We start from the raw sequence: 6,841 nt of genomic DNA, 5'->3' as shown, positions 1-6,841 counted from the left end.
GTGGCACAGAGGGCTAGAGAGGTGGCTTGGTGCCTGAGAGCACTTGCTGCTCAGCTGTAAGGACCAGAGTTTGCATCCCAACATCCACGTACAAGTCAGGTGCTCTGCAAAGGTCTGTGATTCCATCTCTGAGGAATATGATGCCCTCTTCTGGCCTCCGAGCATGCACAGACGTGCACACAAGTGTACATATACCCATATGCGCACACGCATGCACACACACACAGATAAATACATGAGTAAACACATAAGTAGTTTCTTTTTTGTTGTTTGTTTGTTTTAAATTTATTCATATTACATTTCGATTGTTAGCCCTTCCCCTGTTTCCTCCCATTCCTCCCTCCCTCCCACCTCCCCCCTTCTCCCCTCCCTTATGTCTGTGATTGAGGGAGACCTCCTCCCCCTATATATGCTCTTAGAATATCGAGTCTCTTCTTGGTAACTTGCTATCCTTCCTCTGAGTGCCACCAGGCCTCCCCATCCAGGGGACGTGGTCAGAAAAGGGGCACCAGAGTTCATGTGAGAGTCAGATCTCACTCTTCACTCAACGGTGGAGAATATCCTGTTCATCAGCTAGGTTTTCATAGCAGTTCGAAGTTTACTGCCTATATTCTCCTTGGCTGGTGCCTTAGTTTGAGGAGGACCCCAGGACCCAGATCTGCCTGTCAGAAAGTTCTTCTGGTAGGTTTCCAGGACCCTGTGGGTCCTACTATTTCCCTATTCTTCCATGCTACTCTCACCTAAAGTCTCAATAGGATGTCCTCTCCTCTGACCCACTTTGTTGGTAAGTAAAGTTTTTCATGGTACGTATCCCTTGGACTAGTGTTTTGATATAAGTGAGTATATACCGTTTGTCTCTTTTTGCTTCTGGGTGAACTCACTCATTATGATAATTTCTAGATCAATCCATTTGTCCACAAATTTCGGGAATTCCTTGTTTTTAATAGCTGAGTGGTATTCCATAGTATAAATGTACCACAGTTTCTTAGTCCATTCTTCTACTGAGGGACACTTAGGCTGTTTCCATGTTCTGGCTATTATGTATAAAGCAGCTATGAACATGGTTGAGCATATGTCCCTGTTGTGTGGTAGGGCATTTTCTGGGTATATTCCAAGGAGTGGGATAGCTGGGTCTTGAGGAAGCCCTATTCCCATTTTTCTGAGAAAGCGCCAGATAGCTTTCCAAAGTGGTTGTACTAGTTTGCATTCCCACCAGCAATGAAGGAGTGTTCCTCTCTCTCCACATCTTCACCAACATGTGGTGTCATTTGAGTTTTTGATCTTAGCCATTCTGATGGGTGTAAGATGGAATCTCAGTGTCGTTTTGATTTGCATTTCTCTGATGATTAACGAGGATGAGCATTTCTTTAAGTGTTTCTCAGCCATTTGATATTCCTCTGTTGAGAATTCTCTGTTAAGTTCCAAGCCCCATTTCGCAATTGGGTTGTTTGGTTTTGTGGTATTTAATTTCTTGAGTTCTTTATATATTTTGGATATAAAGCCTTTGTCAGATGAAGGGTTGGTGAAGATCTTTTCCCAGTCTGTAGGCTGTCGCTTTGTTCTCTTGACAATGTCTCCAGCCTTACAGAAGCTTCTCAGCCTCATGAGGTCCCATTTATTAATTGTTGACATTAAGGCCTGGGCTGTTGGTGTACTGTTCAGGAAGTTGTTTCCTGTGCCTATGTGTCCCAGGCTTTTCCCCACTTTTTCCTCTAACTGAATTAATGTCTCTGGTTTTAAGTTGAGGTCTTTAATCCACTTGGACTTGAGTTTTGTGCATGGTGACAAATAAGGGTCTAATTGCATTTTTCTACATGTAGACATCCAGTTAGACCAGCACCATTTGTTGAAAATGCTATCTTTTTTCCATTGAATAGATTTGGCTTCTTTGTCAAAAATCAAGTGAGCAAATGTGTGTGGATTCATCTCTGGGTCTTCAATTTGATTCCATTGATCCACCAGCCTATTGCTTTGCCAGTACCATGCTGTTTTAATTACTGTTGCTCTATAGTACAGCTTGAGATCAGGTATGGAGATTCCTCCAGAGGATCTTTTATTGTATAGGATTGTTTTTGCTATTCTGGGTTTTTTATTTCTTCATATGAATTTGAGAATTGATCTTTCAATATCTTCAAAATATTTTGTGAGTATTTTGATAAGGATTGCGTTGAATCTATAAATTGCTTTTGGTAAGATGGCCATTTTTACTATGTTGATTCTCCCGATCCACGAACAAAGTAAATCCCTCCATCTTCTGATGTCATCTTCAATCTCTTTCTTCAGAGGTTTAAAGTTTTTTTCGAATAAGTCCTTCACTTGCTTGGTTAGAGTTACTCCTAGATATTTTATATTGTTTGTGGCTATTGTGAAGGAAGTAGTTTTCCTAATTTCTTCCTCTGCCTGTTTGTCGTTTGTATACAGGAAAGCTACTGACTTTTATTAGTTTATTTTGTATCCTGCCAATTTGCTGAAGATGTTTATCAGCTGTAGGAGTTCTCTGGTGGAATTTTGGGGGTCACTTATATACACTATCATATCATCTGCAGATAGGGATAATTTGACTTCTTCCTTTCCCATTTGGATTCCCTTGATCTCCTTTTGATGTCTTATTGCTCTGGCTAGAACTTCAAGAACTATATTAAAGAGATATGGGGACAGAGGGCAGCCTTGTCTAGTTCCTGATTTTAGAGGGATTTCCTTGAGTATCTCTCCATTTAATTTAATGTTGGCTGTTGGTTTGCTGTATATAGCCTTTATTATGTTTAGATAAGTGCCTTGTATTCCCGATCTCTCCAGAACTTTAAACATAAATGGGTGTTGGATTTTGTCAGATGCTTTTTCTGCATCTAAAGAGATGATCATATGGTTTTTCTCTTTCAGTTTGTTTATATGGTGGATGACATTGATGGATTTCCTTATGTTAAACCATCCCTGCATGCCTGGAATGAATCCTACCTGGTCATGGTGAATGATGTTTTTGATATGCTGTTGTATTTGCAAAAATATGGAACGCTTCACGAATTTTTTGTGTCATCCTTGCACAGGGGCCATGCTAATCTTCTCTGTATCGTTCCAATTTTAGTATATGTGCTGCCAAAGTGAGCACCATAAGTAGTTTCTTAAGAAGAAGTAGAAAAAGATAAAGAAGAAGACAAGGGTGAGAAGGACAAGAGGAGGAAGAGAGCAGGGAGAGGAAGAATAGAAAGAAAAGGAAAGGGAATAAAAAAGAGCTTTCTCTCACCTGAGGGCTCTGCATCCATAGCAACACATTGAGAGGGTGGTTCTTGGAGACACATCTGAGCCCAACTTCGTCAGGACCCACAGCTCAAACTGTCTTTAACACATGAGCATCAGTTTGGCCATGGCTGACATTGAAAATCAGATTGCAGATATGCTTAGTGTAATCGTTCAGCCATCCATGCACCCAAATTCAGCAATGTTTGCTCAGGCCAACAATATGCTAGAGTCCATCTTAGGTGCAAAGAAACAACAAAAGCAACAGCAGCAAAACAAATTCCAGTTATCATGTATTTATTATTGTCTTGTGAGCCAAGACCTACAGAGGCACAAAACACAAGTAAAACCTCTATAAAACCCAGATGTAAATCTGCAAAGTGAGTCCATGAAGAGCTTAAGAAACAAAATGTACTATTAAGGCTCTGAGGGGGTGGGTCGCAGGTTAAAATCACTGCCTGCTCCTGCAGAGCTCCTAGATACAGTTCCCAGCACCCACATCGTTGCTCACAAGTACACGTAACCCCAGTTCCAGGGCATCTGATGCTCTCTTCTGACTTCCATGGCCTTCTACACTGCACGTATGTAGTACACACACACACACACACACACACACACACACACACACACTAAATTAATGAATAAATAAGTACTGTGAAGCAGCATTTCCAGGAGGCCACGCTTGTGGGCTAACTCTCTTGCTCTGGGCTTCAGTAGGGCCACACTAGACTCCCCAGTGCTGAGTGACACATGAAATCAAACTCTGAGACCAGGAGACTGGCTTGGGTGACAACAAGACCCTGATCTCAAGGACAGAGAGAGATAGGAAGGGCAGAAGAAGAGAAGGAGAAGGGGAGAGAGAAAAGGCAGAGGAGATGAAGAGTGGGCAGGGAGCTCAGCTGGCAGATGAGTAGGGGGTCTTTTTAAGCTACTGAAAACATAGGGCCTTTAGCTCTAGTCACAAGGGAGTCAGTGGGGATATTTAGTCAAAGGAATGGAATAGTTCACCTACGTGGAGATCCAGGTACAGAAGATGGGACTGGGAGGAGGGAGACACTGAGTTAGTGACATAAGGTAGCCGGTGATGTGGGCCACAGTGCTAACACTGGAAAGGATAAGAAGAGATGTTCCTTTCCTTCTTCTTTTTAATAACCAAAATCTGATTTTTCAAAAATGTATTTACAGGTTTTTTATTATTTTTTTATGCATACATTTATATTATTGCACATACATAAAATAAACCACATACAGCAAGAAGAAGCACAGAACAATCAGGAATTATATTCATGTTACATTCATGGTGTTTTGGCTGTTCATATTTGGCAACCTTGAAGAAAACATTTCCCTATCTTGGTGAGCCTAAAATTCTGAATGTGAACAGATGTTTCTAAGAGAAGAAAACAGACTAGTCTAAGCAAGGATGTTGGTCAGCCACACAGGGTGAACCTGGAAATGTGATGTCATTGAGGACCTGACCAAGAGGTGCTTTGTTGAAGACTTGCCTGAAAGCCCAAGGGAAACATGTCACGTGAAGGAGAGAAAGGAGAAAGTATGTCAACATGGCTTTCAGACCTTGTCCAGAAAAGAGAGGTAGGAATTCCCCAGGAGCTTGAGGGATGGAATGGGACCACAGGGGCGAGGGCAGTGTTTGTATTTAAGATAAAATGATTTCACATTCATAATGATGGGGAGGTTCAGTAGGCAAAACCTGATGATCCTGGAAGTTACGTTAGGGCCAGGCCACGTGATGCATCCCGGCACATCCTCTCTTTTTCTAATCTGCTCTGCCTATCCCATTCTGTGTTGGTCATGCTGTTGAATTGAACTCAATGTCTTAGGTTTGAAGCAAGAGCCGGAATCCAACTTGCCAGCTGATATAAAGCCTTTCAAACTTAGGCCTGCTTCTGTGCAGCTCTCTCTATGGGGAGGACTCTGTTCTGTGCAGCCCTCTCCAAGGGGAGGACTCTGTTCTATGCAGCACTCTCTATGGGGAGGACTTTGTTCTGTGCAGCACTCTCTATGGGGAGGACTTTGTTCAGACAGTTCAGGGTAGAGAAGTTTACAGATGTTTAGGGAACTCAAGAATATTTTGTTTTATACAGATTGTGGTCAGGTGGCTATAGGCCATTCAAACAGTGGGTGGCAATGCCACTGCCATCTCTACTGTGTTCCTTAGTTCAGAGCCAGCCAGCCTCATGTAAAGGCGCAATGTAACAAGCGAAAGTCTGCGAGCTACTTCTTCTCCTGATGACTGCGTTTGTTCCATGAGCTTGATGCTTGCGTGCTCTCACCCTCCCAACGCGAGCCTTTGGCATTTCACCACACTAAATTGACATTTCAAAGTGAGTGGGTGGACAAGGCTTATTTCCCAAGGGAGATGATAGCATCTTGATTTCCTGTGTGCAGAATGTTAATGTTTCCTCATGGTAAAACAATAAAGAAATGCAAACATAAAAGAAGATAAAACCACAGATATGCTAATGATTAATACCAGCATCCTACTATGTAGACTGTATCCTAATCATTTTTATACACAAATCCCCAACTAAAATGCTCCATAATTAAAATTCCACACATTTATTGAAAAAAAAAATCACTGAACGAGTGAGTGAAGAGCTGAGCGTGTGAAGAAATGGCTGCAGCCTAAGTTACCTAGCTCTGAGACCTGACGTAACTTACTCAGCCCGGCTTTTCTTCCTTCCCAATCCCATTTGGAATCTATTTAAAGGAAAGGATATTTACCCACCTGAAGTTGGCTGTAGTGTGAATATGTAATCACAGTTACCATGAACTTTACAGAAGAAGGTGTCTTTAGAATGATAATGCCACTTGGCTACCTTTGTGCTTGGCCCTGAATCATCTAATAGGGTGACTGCTGATAACATCAGTGCCTATGAATTCTTATTTTAGAGAGGAGGCCAAACATTCCCATTTAAAGAGAGTTTAATTCGGAAATGCAGTGATGCTAAGCCTGAGTTAACAGGGCTCGATCGATGTCATAGGTAAGACCGTCATCTTAGGTCTGCCGCTCTTAGCAATGTACATCAAGATGTGTTTGCCCCAGAACAGAAAATGAGCCCCTGAGTAAGCATCCTAAACTCTCACTTCCTGTAAGAATGCAAAGATGCTAAAGGCTCATGGGATATGAAAATAGGTCTTCATCCATGTAAGCTGATGCCACTGCACTGCCATCAGCTAAGTCTAAGGCTAAAGCCCATTTTCCAGGGATGTATAGTGTCCCTGGACCAGAACTGATGTGCTGATGGCCTGACTGGAGCAGGGACTCCAGCCTTTGGAAATGCACTCAAGTGGAATAAAGGAGCAATGCAGGGATCACGAAAGGGAGTTGAGTGTTTGCATACCTGTGGCAGCCGTGGTGTGAAACTGCTACGATGAATCCCAGGTGTGGTATTCTCAAGCAATGGAAATATCACATAGTTCTGGAAGCCAGACAGCCAACTCAGGGTGTCAGCATGCCCGTGCTCTCTTGGAGGCTCTCGGGAGAACTCTCTCTGCCTCGCCCTCCTCAGACTGGACTCCTTGTGGCAGCTTGGCTCCATCTCTGCTTCACCGTCATGTGTCTTCCATTGTTGTGGTCAATTTATCA

The 6,841-nt window shown here is 42.6% G+C and overlaps 1 non-coding gene across 1 annotated transcript; it reads right to left on the bottom strand.

Moving 5' to 3' along the window:
• Positions 1–2,998: 2,998 nt before the first annotated feature.
• Positions 2,999–3,106, bottom strand: LOC127196751 (U6 spliceosomal RNA). Its single transcript, XR_007831524.1, has one exon. It is a non-coding gene; the product is annotated as a U6 spliceosomal RNA (small nuclear RNA).
• Positions 3,107–6,841: the final 3,735 nt, after the last annotated feature.

The sequence above is a fragment of the Acomys russatus genome, chromosome 12 (assembly GCF_903995435.1).
Source record: "Acomys russatus chromosome 12, mAcoRus1.1, whole genome shotgun sequence".
NCBI classification, from domain to species: Eukaryota; Metazoa; Chordata; class Mammalia; order Rodentia; family Muridae; genus Acomys; species Acomys russatus.
This window is presented reverse-complemented; position numbering and strand designations above follow the sequence as displayed.